The following is an 18413-nucleotide window of genomic DNA, read 5'->3' as shown; positions in this document are numbered from 1 at the left end:
TCTTAAGGCAAGAACTACGTATTTGTGAAATAACAGCTGGGTTGGGAGGGAAAGGCAAGGAAGGGTGGGAAGATGAAACTGCAATGTCATCTGCTGAAAATGCAAATGTTTCTGCTGCTAAGAGCTTATGAAGGTGGTATCAATAAGGGATACTAGCTGATTGGCACACGAGTCTTGAATAACAATGTATATAGGACTGTAAAAATCCATGGAAAGCTTCATTTACTGGTTTCAACTTATTTCTTCTAAATAGCATGCTAAGAACTTGAGATCTGTGCCCCTGCCTTTTAGGATTTCTAACCTGCTTGTCAGGGCTCTAGCTCAAGAAGTCCCAGCCTGCTGTACCTGCATGCTGGCCCCTTGGCAAGGATAGTGCAACATATGCTTTCCTGAGCCAAAGCAAAATGGCATTGCTGCCTATACCTGCTAGCTGTCAGCATGCCTGTGTGACTTTTGTCATTGCTCTGCCATTTCTGCCAAGGTAAGGAAAAGACAGTTTTCCTGCAGTCTAGGCAGTATCAGCAGTGCCTGAGGCTGATAGGCACCATGGTATAGCCTCAGTGAGCTGCAGGAGGTGGGAAAAGGGTAGTTTTATGTGTATTACCTGGTAGCAGACCTAGAAAAATGTGGTGCTGTGTGGCACGTTGGCAAATGTTTCTTGTGTAACTTTTTTTTTGTGTGTGTAATTAGAGGAGAGTTTACTATGTTTTTCAGAAAGGCAAAATACTAGAAAAGCACATTTCATTTTAGAAAGTAGGAGTAAATGAAAAGCAAAAAGCAGAAATTTCATGTCTTTTGAGTTATCTACTTTTGGTATCACAGATGTTGCTGAGCTTTTGTTCTGTGCAAGAAGTCTTCCTCTTTCATCAGTCTTTCATCTGACCGCTTACTGAGATCTTCAGCTAGATCACTCTTAAAAGGCTGAAGCTGTGCTAATTCTCAGGATGGGATTGTCAGGAAGAATGTGAGGAAGTTAAGGCAAGTCTAGCCAAGAATAAGGTCTATGATATTTTCAGCTCTCTTGAGAGCTTCCATCAAGGTAAACCTAGACTAATTTTCTCTCTTATAAAGTGGTTCTTTGAGGCAAAGTGAACCAGTGTTTTCAGCTATTTGTTTTCCTCAGTGTTCTTTACTTGGTGTCTGATCACAGTGGTTGGCATACACAAATACTGTGGCTCATTTTTTTAAAAAGTGTTATACCAGTAATAAAGAAAACAGTTTGCATTTCAGATGAAGAGGCAATAAGTGTATCACAAAATATTTACCTGGAAGAGTAATAATTTGCTGAGGATTTAACAGCAGTATGACTATTTTTTGTGTATATGATTAAAGCTTACAGCTTTGTTTTCAAACTAAGGTTTTCATGGGAGTTTTTATAGTACAAGGCAACAAGGCATGCAAGGTATGCCTATTTTTTTCCTCTTTTTTTTTTTTTTTTTTTGAGATAACAGCCTGTATTCACTTTTCTGGAGAGGTTTAACAGTTTGTGCTTGTAAGTGTCCTGCTTTTAAGCAAGGTAGAAAACCTAACCTCTTTGCCTGTGTTAATTTAGTGGTTGTAGACCATTTACCCAACATGAATATTTTTGCTGGGAATGGACTTTATTCCTTCTCTTTCTCTCTCTCAAAAAGAAATAAAATAAAAGCCCATGAGCTCATTGATCATCTGGGAGGGGAACTTTTCCCCCACCTGCTGACTTTTTTTTTTTTTTTCCATAGGTCAGGGGCAAGTAATGACATGGGAGGTGAGGTGGCAGGGTGTAGGGAAGGAGGGGAAGAGCATAGATCATGAAGAGCCATTGGGCCACCTCGTGTCTGTGTCACACGAGCAAAGCAAACAGGCACAAGGACATTTTGCACTGATGTTGTTGGAATGCTTTTTAAAAAATAAATACATAAATAAAATTACTCATTTTCTGCCCTAGTTGAATGAAGAATGTGACATGCTTAACAGGGAAGGTGGTGTTATGCCACCTTTGCATTGGCTCTGTGGAGCAGGGTCGGAGAGCTGCTGGAGTTAAGTGTGCTGGACAGGGCTTCCTGGAGGAGCTTGGTCAGCCTCAGGGATAGTGGTGACAGCCGCCCTACAGGGTATGAACATAGCAGCTTTGTACGGTATGCGTCTGCCAAGTGCACCAATGCACAGGCATGCACATCATCGTGAAGGTGATTAAGTGTAGATTGAAGGGCCCCCGGAACGGACCTGGCTGGCTGCACTTCAGTTGGAGGGCTGACAGTATTTTTGCTTTCCAGGTCTACATGGGAGACAGCAGAATGGCTGGAGCCTAAAAGCATCCTCTTTAAAAGTGCAGGCTCAGAAAAATCTGTCATTCCATATCCATCTTATTTTTCCAACTCTATTTGTCTTGTTGGATGCTAATTTTACTAAAGCCAAGAGACACATTCTTGTAATTGACTTTGTTTCATGCAGCAATAACAAAGTTTGAGCTAGTTATTTTTTGACTTAAAATTCATAGTTCAAGGCAGAACATGAACCCTGGGGAAATAATTGGTTGGTGTCCATATTATTAATATTTTTAAAAAATCAAAACTCAAGTTAAAAAAAAAAAAAAAAAAGGCTTTCCTGCTGAATAGTGCTGTATTTTCTGCATAGTATGTAAAACATTCTTTAATTGCATTTAAGCATGTCTGAAGAGTGCGATCAATTTTTCTGTGATAAAATTTGCTGTAGCTTTCCTGAGAGCAAAGCAAAGAGCATACATTATGCAAGTGGTATTTGATATCCCCAACAAAAATAAACAGCTGGAGGAATTTAGTGAGGAAGCATCATGCAGGACAACATGCTCTGCTTTGCTTCCTCCTGTGCTCTTCCATGCACAAGCAGCATGGTGGGTGAGGGAGATTTACCCCTGATGGAGGCCCTGGCCCCTCAATGTGAGCTCCTGCTCCCACTGAAGTTCTTTCATCCAAGGCCTCACTTGCTCCATGCCCTCAGCATGGGGTGGTGCCCACTCCTGTAGCAGTGCCTGTTTTGCTGTTTCTTCCATCTCCTACATTGTGTTGTTTCTCAAGTACATCCAGCAAGGCTCGCTTACTTCAGATCCTTAGAATCGTAGTCGGCCTTTTGAGATTCCTTAGTGACTTTACCTGTTCAGTTTTGGAGACCTCCTTTGCTCAAGGAAGCAAAAGCATAGTGTCTCGGCACATTTGAAGCTCAGGAGAGGCAGAAGCAAGTTGTTGCTGGTGCTAAGGCTTTGCATCATGGCATGTCTGATGGCCACAATCAGAGCTCTGGCCTGGTTATTATACAAAATGCAAAGTTACACAGTACCATAGCAACAATAAGAGCAATCAAAGGGCAAAGGTTTGCATACTGAGAGGAACTTAATAGCAGCAAGGAATGCATGCAGCCTACAGTCTTTTATAGCCTGTTTTGGGTGCTAAAAATCCCCCCTGCAAGCGTGCTTTGTTATGATAAAGTAGAGACACAGCGAGTAAACTCTAAGACTTTATTGCTAGCAATCAGGTATTGTTCGTTTGACATCTTGTATCAAAGGAAATTAAAATGCAAATAAATACCATCATAGTACACATTGATTTTTCTTTAAAATAAGTTGTTATTGGCAAGCAGGAGTCAGAAATCAGCTTTTCCAAGTGCATTAGAATTGAAGAAAAGTTTTTGTTTTTTTTTTTTTAAAAAAAAAAAAAAATGTCTTAAAAAAAAGCCCTAAGACTTCAAGGTATAGAAACCCTTCTGCTTCCCTGTTCATGTTCTCCTTCTCTTAACACTCAGATGCAAATAATTAATGCTGTTGAAGCTGCAAAGACAGATCAAGTACAGTCCTTTCTTTATTTTCCTTCCATTAGTTAAAAGGAGTTTTCCTTTTTTTTTTTTTTTTTTTTTTTTTTTTTTTTTTTTATTTCTGAAGGGATACAAAGATGTGCCAAATGGCTACGCGGCCATGTCTAAGTATTTGCTGTATAGCATTAGAAAGAGCACTGGTAAGAACTACATGGAGCAGAAATGTTGTAGAGTACGAAAAGGATAGTGCCGAAAAATCATCCTTGGCTGCTATTTGAGTTAGCAAGTTCACAAAATAGTAACTTACTGCACAAAACACATATATATCTCTCTGCAGTAAAAGATGCTATGTCAGATAACCCAGGCAGCAGAGTGTCTTTGCGATAGCTGAAGGCTTTGCCTAATTGCAGTCTTACTCGTGACAGTGATGCCTGTGAAGAAATTCCCCAGGCCTTGTGAGTGAAGCACAGGCCTGGGCTCCCACTGCCATAGCAACAGAAGTGCACCCTGCTGAAAAGCCAGCTGAGTCCAGTAAAGGTCACCAGAGACCTTTAGAAAGCTGGGGAGCTTTATTCCCAAGTAACGAGGCACAGCTCTGAAGCTGGAATGACGAAACGGTTTGCCTGTGGCAGGCATCCAAAAGTCACAAGTTTACCTCATGAATTATATTCTTAATGTGTTAGTGTTGACTTTAGGGCTATTTGAGCTCTTGGCAGGTTTTGGGGGAGTGGAGGGTGGTAGAGCTCTGGAGGGAGGGTGTGAAGATTGGGGTTTTTCTGCAGTTGCCATGGGTAGAAGTTACTTATGAAGCTACAGGGACTGAGACCTTGTGGAAAAAGCCGGTGAGTTGCAAGGGCTGGCATCACTAAAGAGAAAAATAGCTTCCTTCAGTGTCTTTTCTGTATCCTTCCACTGCAGTTGCTGTCAAAGTAGAGGTAAAATGTAGCATGCTGTTTCCAGGGATGGTGGTCAAAGTGTCAGGCCTGGTATCACCAGAGACAACTCAGTCTGCCTCTCGTGACAGGCTGAACTTGTGGGAATGTGGGAACGGAGAGAGCTCTGTTTCTATTGTTTGTTCTGATCCATGTACCAGATCCAGGCAGGATCATCCTCCGGTTGGAAAGCTTTTTAAAGACGTAAAGTTTCTGATGCACCCTGTCATGTTTATGGTTGTATATGATTGCAGGACTTCTCTCTTGAGCACTCAAAGCATTTGGGTAGCACTTCCTTAGACCTGTGTAAACTATAACTGATGATATAAACTATATCTGATGGTAACTATTTTGACCAGGAAAACATTTTTCCCCCAAAGGTGTATTAAGACTGCTGGGTGTAAAACAAGGCAGAGGCTGAATGTGCGCAGTGCAGCAGCAAGCACAGCCTGGCCTGCTGCCCTGTTGGGGGAACAAAAACCTGATTTGGGTCTGCTTTCCTTCGCCTCTCTGAAAGAGGTTGTGCAAAGTGACTTTGCTATGCAGCAGGATGAACAAAAACACAGACACACCTCTACACCCCTCTTCTGTGTTTAAAGAGGATAAATTAAAAGGTACTGGATGGGAATGTGTGTTTGAAGATTCAGTCACATCCTTAGTCCCACAAACTCCTCTACTCCCACTGCATGCTAAGGAAGCAAGTGTTTCTGAGTACGGGACACCTTAAAAAACAAACAAAATGAAATATTTACATGTGTACAGGACAGACTTGGTGTTAAATATTTAACTGTCATAATCTTCCTAATCTGTTTTTTGTCTTTTCCTATTCATCTGTAATGCATGTTATTCTAGTAACCCTAACCGAGTCCTCAGGAAGTCTGCAGCTAAGTCTAATATTTTTTCTTCAGAGAACAGTTAATCTAATCTGTGGTTCTTGCCATCTTAATTATGGAAAAAAAACAATATGATTACACAGCTTGGGGCAACAAGAAAGCACGTGAAGCACCAATCCATAAGTCTTGGTGCCTTGGATCTCAAAAGAAGGTGTAGGCATGTGTGTATATTTATTATAACAGGGTCATTGTAAAGTCACTATCCCATAGTTTCTGAGAAAAGGGGGAAGCAATTGAGGCCATACATGGAAACCTCTACATGTACTAAATGCCTTTTTTTTTTTTTTTTTACAATTCTTCCTTGCTTCTTTTGGCACAGGAGACTTGCTTAACATTCCTTTTCCCCAATTATGTGTGATTATATTTCATATGGCTCATTATTAACAGAATCAACTAGTTAACCAGAGGCCTGCTAAAAAGTTGAAAGCTCTTTGAATTCAAAATGTTGTATATGGATGAAGTAGTGGAATAATGTTTTTTGGGGGGATGCAAATGCTTCAGCAAAATACCCCAGGTGGAGGTGGTTTAGTTGCAGTGGAGGGAGCAGGTGGAGGAGGAAAAATGTGAAAATGAATAATTGTATCTTGAGTCACATCTGTGAGCACTGGCTTTGGGTTTAAGATAAATGACCAGGCTGCAGCTCCCAGCCAGAGCACACACAGCAGCAGGCGTGGATAGAGGAGTGCCGGTGTTATCTGAGCCAATGCAAATACCCGGGACCAGCTGGCACAGCAGTCGAAACCAGCACACCTTGTTCAACACAGCCAGCCACATGGCACGCTTACATAGCTGTGCTACAGCATGAGAGTGAACATGAACAAAGTTATCCACATACAGGCTTGGCAAACCAAACCCAAATTACCAGATCAAACATACTGCACACAAAAGTTAGGTGCTCAGTAGGTTTACTTGTCATGAGATTTTGAAAACCTTGATATGAAATAATGGTACATAGTCCCACAAACTATAAAACATCAGGAACACTGGGGCAACTGAGCCAGCCTGCAAAACCCAGGCATTTTAGTATTGTTTTAGATGTTGCTAACTTCAAAAATATGGTATGTAAGCATACCATTTTGGATCACACCATGCTTTACATTTGGTATTTACAAGTTACTGCCACGTAGCAGTGGAAATGTTGGTCATGCAGAGAATGAGAACAAGCTTCCTGCTAAAGGAATTTGTAATGCAAATATGTTATGCATACAAATGTGAAGAGCAGGCTGGGGGCAAATTGGACAAAAGCTGCTGAGTGTATCAGCTATGTCTAAAGGTGACACACCCTTAGGTTAAAAAGTTGTATTTTAGCGGTATACATTCGCAAGCTCTTCAAGCACAGCAAGTATCTTGGAGGGGAAAAGAGTAACAGTACTGTAAAAGATGCATACTCTGAGCAGTGTTTACAAGTGAACATAATAAAGAAGCTGATTTCTTAAAAATCTTTTAACTCTATAGAGTAAATCTTCAAAGTAGTGCATGGAAGTCATGCACACAAATCTTATTATTCTGAAAGCTGCTTAGGAACTTTAGCCCTCAGAGTCAACATACCACAACACATTCAGAAGTAAAATTTCAAAGAGTTACAAATGTTTCTAACAATTAGCTAATTAAAAAAAAAAAAAAAAGAAGAAGAAAAAATAGGATTGAAAAGGATTTAAAAGGGAAGAATTACAGAGGGGTTATATGTTAAGAAGGAGGTATTTGAAAGGGATTGAGAGGGGTAGAGTAGGAAGTGGATGTGGTTAAGGCATTTGCAAGATTAGTTGAAGAAAAGTCTGGTGAAACTGGAAGTAGGGAGCCAAATCCTGGGACAAATGAATATAGTTTCTTTGATGTATTTGAAGCTGCATGATTTATACATATTCAGCATCTGGCCTGTTGACCTTAAGAATGATTGGATAAAAATAACGATGAAGCTTATTAAAATACAGCCATAAAAAGTAGCATGTAGTGTTCTATGCACAAAAGGTTAGCACTTACATGTTCAGAGATGAAAATATCAGTGCCAATCAGTGTACCAAACAGCTACAGGTATTCTCTAAGCCTTAAGGGGGCTTAGAGAACTAAGCATCTTACCAGTAATGGAAGCTACAACTTGCTATGAAAGCTGGCTTATTGAAAACAAAATTTTTCATGTTATTATTATTGCTTTAGAGGTGGGCTGTGAGTTTGAAACTCTCTTTCAAATGCATCCTCAAAGAAACAGGATAATATAAATGTTAAAGCTTTGGGAGCTGATCTGGAAAGCTCTGGCATCCAAAAGATATTTACTCTAATTAGTGCAGATACACCTTTCGAAACTCCTGCCAGTTTTTGTATCCACAGAAAATATATTGGCACTCCCACATGAGTACAATGGGTGTGTGCACACGTGTGCATGTGCTTGAGGTCTCAATTACTTCCAGGATTAGGACATGTGTAACACCCTATAGGTTCTCTAGGAACAGGCTCAATGAGTCTGTGCTTGCACTGAGCAAACACAGGGTAAAAGGTACACAACAGACAGAGCAAAAAGGCAGCAGAGAAAGATAAATAAAGAGCTGAAATTGGTCAGCGTGGCAGCATCCAAACATTGTACTCCTTGGCTGTGCTGCAGAGCTCCTAGGATCTTTTTGCATTTTGCATACTGAAATCTCAAATAAGAGGGCAAGGGAATCTATGTCCTGACTTTAAGCAGACTAATTTATAAGATTATTCTTATTTCATTTGCATTGCTTCAGTGAGCCAGTGCCATGTTCAGAGCACTGTCAGCAGTGAGGAAGAATAGAGAAACACTGAGTTTCATGGCCATAAAAATAGACACTGACAGCAGGATACATGAAATAATGTATTGAATTTGAAACATGGCATCACAGGAGAATGAAGAAAACCAGATGCATCTGCTAAGCATTTCTGGCCAGGTCAATTTAAATAATGCTATTCTTGACCCATGCAACTTTATTTTAAAGGTAGGATAGGACAATGCTGTAGATCTGGGATAACTAGCAAGGGATCCTAGTATTTTATGTCAAAACCAACTAAAGGGCAGTATATTTTTTGCTTCAGTGTAAAACTCATCTTAACAATAAGGGTTTTTCACTGTGAACTTTGTTTATAAGGTCAGCATAGACACTGATGCTATTGCTATTCCTCTTCATGCACTATAGGGTAGGAAAACACTTGCCTTCATAACAGAGATTATTGTGGATACTTGAAAGGAGGGAGTCATTTAACTGTACCCAGATAACTGAGTGGAAAACTGAAAATCCTGGTATCAAGGTTGGAGTCTGATGAGGAAATTGTATAAAACAATCACTTTTATTGAGAGAAAAAGAGGAATTACAGACTAACAAAAGGGTAGTAGCAGAAAAAAAAGACTTTGGTAGAAGCTCTGAATGATCAGAGAGGACATTGTTATCAGATGAAGCAAGTTCTGGAAGGCTTACAATGAACTATTTTAATTTTTCAACAGCAGTTCAAGTTGTGTAGTCACTTGTAACAGCATAGAAGTTCTTTTTAATATAATTGCACGCATTTTGCATGTACTATGTGTACTTTTTCAGAAAGAACAAGTTATTGATCACCCCTACCTATGTTAATAGTGCATCTCTGTTTGGATTGCAAAACAATAACTACGTGTTTAATTAACTTCTGTAAGTATTGCAATGAAAATTATGTCTAGCAGACTCCAAAATCCAGACTCATGAATGTAGGGGACTTTTAAGTTACCTTTGAGTAATACTCTTTTTGAATAATGAGTTTGTTCTGCAGTGGACAGGGCAATAACATTAAGCCTAGAGCCAGTCTAATCTGCTCAAATAACTCCTCTCTTCAGTGCCCATCTACCTGTGTCAATCATACAGCCATACACACCACTGCACACACCTGTGGAGCTCTGCGATACAGCCAGAGGCATGGCCAAGATGAAGAAGGTGGGAGTCCCTCTCCCACACTCAAGTCCAGTACTACTCTAGGAGACTTGGGTGAAAGAGCACCGTGAATCATGACTGATTGCACAAACTCGGACTATTATTATCACATCACCAGGCTGTGTGCATCTTTACCGAAGTGATCATTTTATTACCTATCTGTGGGGTCATCTTAAAGCATTAAATGCAAGATAGTGGGACTTGGTATTTTCAGAGCTTTAGGGAACATGATACATCCATAGACACTTTGCTGAAGTACATGCATCCTACATCTTAGAAAACCTGCTTTCGTAATTTTATTACAAGCTAAAATATGAGATGAATTCTAAAATTCTGTATGTAGATGTGAGGCATGGTGATGTAGGTATCAGCTGGCTCACCACCACAGATTTGAAGGGCAGGTAAATCTTAATGCACGTGAAACTGGAGGTGAATGATGATTTGGCTATTTCCTTTTAAAAAAAAATCACATTGAAAAACATCTTTATTATTATTATTACCTTTTTAAAAAAATATGCCAGTATCAAGCACTTATGAATAGCATTTCCTGTTTTAGTAATCAACCCACTTAAGACAGGAAAACAAGTATGTGAAAATCTGCATCTTATTTACATTTGAAATATTACATAATTTTGAAGGTATCAGAAGCATTTAAATGAGGATTTTGATAACAGTGCTGTATCAAATGCAAATTTTTTTATGTTTAAATAAAGGAGATTGTAAGGACATAATTGGAAAAACTGAGGGTGGCCTCAAAAACATACCTCACCCATTACAAAAATGTCCATGCTTTTCTTGGTCTATATTTTAAGAGCATATTAATAGATGCACAATAACAGGCATTTCTTGTTCTGCAAGTAATAATTTGTCTTGTCTTTTAGCGCTTCATCATCAGGTACAAAAAATCACCTGACTTTGTGCATACAAGATGTGCACGTTTATAGAGCACTGATTTAAAAAGTCACTGTCCTCCGGCTGCAGCCATGGTGCTGCTTCTGACACTCAGCACCCTGCATAATTGCATATCAATGGTGCATTCTAATTAATGCTCTGCTTTTAGCATTGTGATACATGTGATTCTGTGCATCACCAGTGTAATGCACAAAACATGGAAAAAGGGTATCTTTTGTTCAGGAAGTGTGCTGGGTTATTTGACACCGCTGCTTCACAGGGGCAGTTTGTCTCAATTCAAGCAGTTCCCTGAGCTTGTGGGTATATTTGCAAACCCCTTGTGTAGTTACTAGTAATGACCATAGAAGTCTGTAGATGGCAGTTCAAAGTGCAAAATATAGTTCAGCCCCTCAACTTCTCCTCATCTGCTTTACTAGGCTTTTCTGTGACATTCTTGTTTTGCTGATCTCCTCTATTTTCTGGTCTTAGTTTGATTAACCGTGCAATACATGGGGGGTGGGGGGGGAGGTGGGGGGAGGGATTCTTTTGACTGGCAGTATCAAATTTAGAAACGAGAAGGCCCTAGTTGGTCAACTTTATCCCCAACACAACTGGGGTTGAAGTCCTGGCTCTAATTAAGTCAACGGCAATACTCCCCAAGTTTCAAGTGGAGGTATTCAACCCTGCTAAATACTTCATATCCTAAGGGCTCTATAAGTTGTTGAATAAACATTGCATAATTAGATTATGGGGGGAAAAAAAAAATCTCCCATTTGCCTTCAGAAAAGGGAAATTCCTCACCTAAGGTAAAAATCTTTGTTGCCAGGTTTCCGTGGGAGAAGCTGGCAGAGGTAAACTGGCAGCAATGGAATATTCTGGGATTAATTAGACGTGGCCTAGATACATGCTGGAGAGTATCAGCACTGACCTAAATGTTGTGAGGAACAGTGCCTCTATCTCCTCCTTTGTGTTAATCAACTCTGACACCAAAGGCTTAGCAGGGCAAGTTTGAAGAGAGATTTTGCATAAAAGCCTGAAAGAGGCAACTTGTTAAATTAGTTTTTGTTCATATTATAATCCTGCTCATTCAAATCTAAAAATGTATTGAAAACAAGTTTTATCTTCATGAATCTTGTGGGTTAATAAGCAGGCAAACAGCTTTTTCAAGCTGTTAGCCAAGAGTTTACAAAGCTCTGCTGAGGATCACCATGCTTTAACTGGCACTGTGCAGTCTTCCCATAGCTTTTATCCTAGAGCACTGTTCTGGGGGGAGTATGCGGGAGAGAACAATTAGTTACACAGATACCACATTCATTTTTATTTATATTCCAATATATCAAGGTTGTTGATGGTAAACAAGGAATAGAATCAACTTCACTTTGACCTAAGGCTTACAGGAGCAGCTTTCATTGACTCAGGGTCAATGAAAGAGATTAGGAATCTATTGCTGATTTTTCAGTTCAGTTTGAAATATTGTCAATTGTAATGAGTCTTTTATTACTTACTCTGTGAACTGCAACTAACTTCTAAACTCCCTTTTCCTAAAGGATGTCCTGAGGTGGATCAAACTATTCAGAACGAAGATTTAGATAAGCCGGTGTTGAAAATAAAAGTACAAACTGGAGATCTGCTTCCAGCCAGTTGCACATACTTTAGGATTTCAGAATATATTTGGCTTCATTGGACTATTCAGCCAACTAGTTTGTAACTGCAGTTGTAAATCAGAAAAGGGAGTTGAATGACAGTGAACTGAGAGAGCTGGAAACCATCAGTATTTGAAGGTGGATGAGATCCTGCCATTGTCACTACTTCTCATGGGTAACTAAAAAGCAGCGGAGTTCAGCTTGCCAAGGTGATAACCTTATTACAGTTGTGCATTTGTATCTGTATTGATACCTAAGCTAAAACTGTACACGTTAGAAATTGTTTAATTCATATCAAGTTAGGATATCTATGTAGCTGTGGATCTGAGTAAAGGGAGAAACTTCCAAAAAAAAAAAAAAAAAAGATGCATCTGCATGTTGTACTAAAAACCTTGTGAAATCTATTTCTTTATGATTATATTTAGTAAAAGACTTGAATATGTGCAGTGTTATGATCCAACAGCTGCTGCTGCCTGCAATTTCACAAGCAATTCCCACAAAACATGCCTTTTATAACAGAATCATTTCACTCAATTACTTAATCAATACAACTTGGTGTCAGATTATACATAATAGAAATAATCTATTGTTTAAGAATTTCTCTCCAAATAGCAACTCCATGAGAACAGAGGCCACTTAGCATCCTTGCATTGCTTCGCATCCACTTGTAATGTCAGACTCACAGTTTGTGAAACCTGCAAAACAGTAAGAAAGCTTGGAGTTGTTATCTGGATACTTTTATGTTGAATTGCTACCAAGACTTTTGACTTCCAGTAATGGATTTGTGATGGAGGCTGTGAGGATCCGCAAACTTTACATGACTAAGGGTAATAGTCTTACTTTGTTGTCAGTTGCAGGTACCTCACCTTATGCCATGCACCTTCCACATTCCCAAGGAAGCCAATTGGAAAATAAGTCTGATTTATCTCTGTGATGTTACTCTGGTGCTATTATTTCAATGTTAATGCATAAACCTATCTCCTAGACTGGAGTTATTATTAGTTAAGTCATCATTAATTGACCTTTCACATATTTATGTAAAACAAGGCAAATTACTCTTTCTGCTTGTGTATCCTGTGGCTAAGGAACAACAATGGATAGTTGTTTTAGTGACTAGTAATTGTTGCACATCTGTATTTTTCAATTTAACAACCTTTGATTGTCCTCCTTACTTGCCTACAAAGCTTCCTAGGGCTTGATCTTGTTCAGATTTGACATGTTGACTTTACCAAACTTACCCAATACTTTACTAACAAAGATTAACTTCAGTAAGTATGTCTTGTTTAATTTTGAACATAACATACTATCTTGAATAAGAATCTTAATATAATAATGTTATGTTAGACTACCAACAGCTCAACAATAAACTGTCCATGGAAATATGGAAATCTAATTTATTTGTGGTTGTTTGTAAAATATTTCATATTGTACCTCAAAGGTACTTTAGATTGTGTTCAAATTGTCAATTTCATTGAATTAACTCTTGTAATTTGCTAGATTTTAAAAGTTTTTAGGAAAAGTAAATCAGCATCTGAAATGTGGGTGTTTACACCATTCACTTTTTCAGCATAACAGAAATTGCAGCAACATATTTCAATTTTTCTTGCCCTAGATTCAGGAAATGATGCCAGTTAATTTCTGTTCAAAGTGTTCAGGAATATGTCAACCTGAAAGAGGATATTTTCTGGATCCAAAATACTTGCTCGTACGTCTGGTTCAAAATACAGGTGAGAGTTCCTAAAATAAAGTCATTTAAAATATGTATTTTTCTTTTACTTCTGAAATGGCTAAGCCATGCTCAGAATCATTCCAGTTCTCCTCAAACTTAAATGAGACACCCACGTACCAGACCATTCCATCTCCTGCTTTAACGAGATCCAAATCTGTCAAGGATTGTCAACAGGCATCGCAGTGTGGATTTCTTGAGGACTTGCAAATCCAAAAGAGGTTAACTTACTTCAGACAAAAGCAATATTAATAGTACAGCCTCGGCCATAAACATTGATTGGTGCTCGATACCAGAAAGTGCATCTGGAAAAAGTCTATATATATATGTTATTTTTTTACAACCTAGTCTTCAGGACATGGGTAGAATACAGACCAACACAAAATAATGAGCTTCACTTACTGTTGTTGTGTGATAAAATATAGGATGAGCTAGAGGTGATACTGCGGGAGGAAAACTGACTAAGTAGGCATGACAGGAGTATGGGGGCTAAATATAATGACAGGAACTTCATAACGTGTTCTTCATAAAAGTGACAGAAAAAGCAAAGGAGGCAAACTGTGCTGTGCCAAAAGCATTAAATCAAATGGTGAAATGCTGAAGAATAATTTTTGGTAGGGCATGCATTGCTAAAGCTCCAGCTTAAGGAAAAAAAAAAAAAGGGGAGGGGATAAAGGAGAATTATAGGAAAAACTGAACTAAAGATTAGAGATCATGAACACCAAACAATGAGGATGAAGTGTACCTCAGTCTAATATGCAAAAGCATGTATTAAGTATTACTGAGAGCCACTTGTTTTATTAAAGTACATTTTAAACAATTGCAGAAATTAAGAAGAATTTTAAAACCTGTAATTCCATTTTTTATCAACTCCGAAATCAAATATACATATGCTGAAAATATTTAAGATGTAGCTTTAACTGGAGTGTATGCCAAATTCTGTCCTTCTGAATTGTCCTAGCTGGTGAACGCCTCATTAACGTGGAGTCTGCACGAGTGTCCCTGTGCTGAGGATGGTGTCAGCAGGGTGGGAAGCCTCTAACAGAGCTTGGTGTAGGGCTGACACCAACGGCTCCATGCTAGGGCTCTGCACAACATTTCTTTAAGTGCCAATGGCCAGCTTGCCTTAGACACAAAGTAGCAATGCGTCAAACCTCAGCAGCTTTGTTCACGGACGACTGTTTACATGCAAGTAACTCTCCACGGTCAGGTTTGTAGTAGGGAAGCTGGAAAGGGACGGGAAAAGGGATTAAATGCAGCTAGAGTTCTCACTGGACCAGAGGCAGGAGACAGAGGAAACATGTTCAAGGACTATTGTTCCAGCTGACAGACTGCTTGCTCCTCATGTGTCATCATATGCAGCCATGCAAACACGCACTGTTGCTTTTGTCTCTGTCCAAAACAGGACAGAACAGCAGATGAAAGGACAGACAACTGACTGGTGCATAGGGCCCATCACCAATCCTTCCCAGATCTTTTCCGGGGTACTGTGCTTCTCCTGCCTGGCAACTTTTCTTTCCATCTACTCTTTTACCTCCCACAAGACTACTACAGATCCTGTCCATGTACAAGGTTTTTGCATTAATGAATTGAAGAGAAGTTTGGGATCCTGTGATGAAATGTGCACTAAGGTATAGATCATAATACTGATGAGTGCTTTGTAATACATAATTCATAATGTAAACATGCCAATACCCTTTAAAAGCCATGTTAAAAAGAAACCAGCCCTCTCGTGTTCAGGGCATTCAGCTTAGGAAAGCAAGCCACTGCCTATCTGCTGGCGTTTTCCAGCAATTTCTTCTCTAATCAAAGCATGACCAAGTTTGCTGTTACATTAAGCCTGGAGTATATCCTATCGTGAAATACCGCACTAAATGAAGTGTTGGTAGTTAATTCTGGAAACTTCTAAGGAAAATGAAATTGCTTGAGGTCTACAATCCATTGCAAATTTCAAAGCACTGTTAACAGACTCGTGAAAAAGCCTTGTGATCTACACTTGCTGCACTCAGCAGAAAGGGAAGTTGGTCTCGGAGCTGCAGGCTTGACAAAGGAGGACTGTGTTTGAAGAAAATCTGCAGATGAGCAAAATGGGGGGGTGTTGAAGCCTTTACAGCAGCTTGTTGTATTTTGGAGCTTTGCACTAGATGATTTTCATTTTGATAGGTACTAAAGTTTATAGGCATTTCCTTTGAAAGTCTGCATTAATGTTCAAGAGAGGCCTTTATTGTGGCTGAATATTCAGGACAACGCTTAACAGGCATATCCAAATACTGACACTTCCCCAGCGCAGGCGACTGCGTGAGGTTTTGACATTTGCCCGTGACCCTGCTGCAGACACCATCCCCCAAATCCCCAGCAATAAGGCAGCTGAATGGCTTAGGGGATTGGTAATCAGATCCTTCACCCCCAGGTCATCGAAGGTCCTGGTTTGGGAGCAGCAAGGGTGTGCACCGACTTAAATACTGCCGGGTATTTATTTGGAGGCATGTGCAGAAATGAACATATGATTTTGGCTCAGCAAACAGTAGACACGTCCACATATAGATCCAAACATTATGACAGTGCCTGTCTGCTGGAAACATTTGAATGACAGAGTATCAGGCTGACAGAAGTTGATTAAGCCCCTAATAACAGTCAGGATTGTTTCTTGTTTTAGTTTAAGCTAGATGCTTAAAGCACTGTGGTGTGTACAGTCCTTTGCAAATAAGAGAGGCGAAGTTTCATGTTTAACCTTCTTTCTCTCTCTTTTCCTCTCTCTCCTTCCAGGTCATAAAAGACTTTTTAAAGTGTTTCTGAATGTTACTGGAGACAATCCAAAGGCAACTTTAATTTGAATTCTCTATCTCAGCCGTATGAGTTTGGCAAGAGCAAAAATATGTTCTGCATATATTTTGGGGGACTTTACTCCACGGGAGGAATGAAGAGTGCAGAACCTGAGACTTCAACTCGTCCCTAATGAAGACAAATGCCTTCGGTGGGGTGGTGCCAGAAGATAACTGACAAGGTCAGCATTAGCCTGGGACGTCTGGAGTCGGGCTGGGCTACCGGCGCTCCTGGAGCAAGGGGACAGCAAAGGGAAGGGGGAGCCCCCTCGGGGAGCCCTGCCGGGGCCGAGCCGGCCCAGGGGCTGGCACCAGGGTCCCGTCCCCGGGCCCGCACTGCCTCCCAGCGGGCATCGGCTGCTCCTCCTCCGTGGGGAAGAGCTGCCGGCTGAGGAAGCCGCTGCCCTAGGGCAGCTGAAGGGGAATTGATTTATGGCCGGGTGCCAGGCTCTGCCGCACGCGGGGTCACCCTCCAGCGGGGAGCTCTGCGTGGTCTCGGATGTGCCCTTCATTCATGGGTATCGGCAGGATGTAAGCCTCCATTAAAAAAAAAAAATATATATATATATAATAGGTGGGCAACCTTACAAATGTGAAATCGTGTAGTATTGACCGGCATGCAGGCAGCCCTGTCCCTGTCACTCAGCTTTGACAAGCAGCAGCAGAGCGGCTTCCCAGGGCCGCAGCCAGCTCTATGCCACCCTCTGTGCAGCACTTAGAGCGATTTGTTTCTTCTTCTTGTGTGTGCACCAGCACAGCAGAACAGAAAGGGATCCCCAAAATGGAGGCTAAGCCAAGGGAGGCAGGCAATGCCACCTCTTGCTGCAGTTAAGGTCTCCTGAAGTTGGGGGCTTCCACCCCCCCCAGCCTCGTGCAGGTGCTGTTGTCATCCTAAAAACAGGCACTGGAGCCTTCATGTGGAGATGTCAGTGTGATCACTGCCATTGCAAATGGGGAGGGAGCTCGGGAAAACACCCCTGGGGACCTCTCCTCCAGCCCTCTGGAAGTCAGAGGGCCATGCAAACACCTGTAAGGGTTAGAGCTGTTGCCCATGCTGTAAGTGCTGCTTTCCCGTGCCTTGTACCCTTTAGTGTGGGGAAGGATCATGGGGTGCTATACAGCACTTGCATGGGTTATACGAATAAACAAAGACTTCTGTGTCTAGGTGTGTCAGCTACAAAGGTCACTCTGTTTCTTTTTTTTTCCTCCAAAGTGATCCTGTTCAAGGTGTAATATCCTGTTTTCTTTCTACAGCGCTTATCATTGAAAGTTAATGTTCAGGATTGCTGGATCTGATATCCTCACAGTGCACACAGGGAAAAAAAAAGGATGAAATATGTCAAAATAAGCGGATATTACTGAGCGTGTAGAAAAGGCAAAAGTGTTACATGGGGAGTATTGTCCTTACATCACTGTGCTTTGTGGAGGACTCAAATAATCAGGTTTTTGTGTGCGTGCAGGTGTGTGACAGCCCTTCAAAGGCGGAAACAGGATGCCTAACTTTTAATGCTGAAAATTAGTAATGAAATACATGCAAAGCTAGGGGCTGATAAGATCTCTGCAATCTCTTCCACAATCTGCTACCCCGAAGAAAAATGTGTTGACTTTACAGGCTTGTCCTGAACGTGCACCAGCGCCGTTCTGCCCCGGCTGCCTGCAGTAATTAATGGGGCCTGTGCTTGCCCAGCTGTACGTCCATCACTGTGCTCACACTGTGCTTGGATATTCACCAGCCAGTGCCCCATTGCATACCACGAAAAAAGAGAAGCGGGGGGGGATAAATCGAAAAATAACCCCCCCGTATACACATACAGCGGTCGGAGAGCTCTGGGGTCC

The 18413-nt window shown here is 40.7% G+C and overlaps 1 protein-coding gene across 3 annotated transcripts in view; it reads left to right on the top strand.

Annotated features, from left to right (window-relative positions):
- Positions 1-18153, top strand: part of GALNTL6 (polypeptide N-acetylgalactosaminyltransferase like 6) — a 487437-nt gene extending 469284 nt beyond the window's left edge. The window contains exons 14-17 of one of the 3 annotated variants that reach the window (XR_011809019.1): positions 823-1039; positions 11934-12238; positions 13642-13756; positions 16522-18153. The gene's annotated coding sequence lies outside the window, so the exon portion shown is untranslated. The remainder of the gene's footprint in view (positions 1-822; positions 1040-11933; positions 12239-13641; positions 13757-16521) is intronic. The other 2 variants (XR_011809018.1, XR_011809020.1) reach the window with 2 other exon arrangements.
- Positions 18154-18413: the final 260 nt, after the last annotated feature.

The sequence above is a fragment of the Anas platyrhynchos genome, chromosome 4, assembly GCF_047663525.1.
Source record: "Anas platyrhynchos isolate ZD024472 breed Pekin duck chromosome 4, IASCAAS_PekinDuck_T2T, whole genome shotgun sequence".
NCBI lineage: Eukaryota > Metazoa > Chordata > Aves > Anseriformes > Anatidae > Anas > Anas platyrhynchos.
Note: the sequence above shows the minus strand (reverse complement) of the source record. Positions and strands in the feature narration are given on the sequence as shown.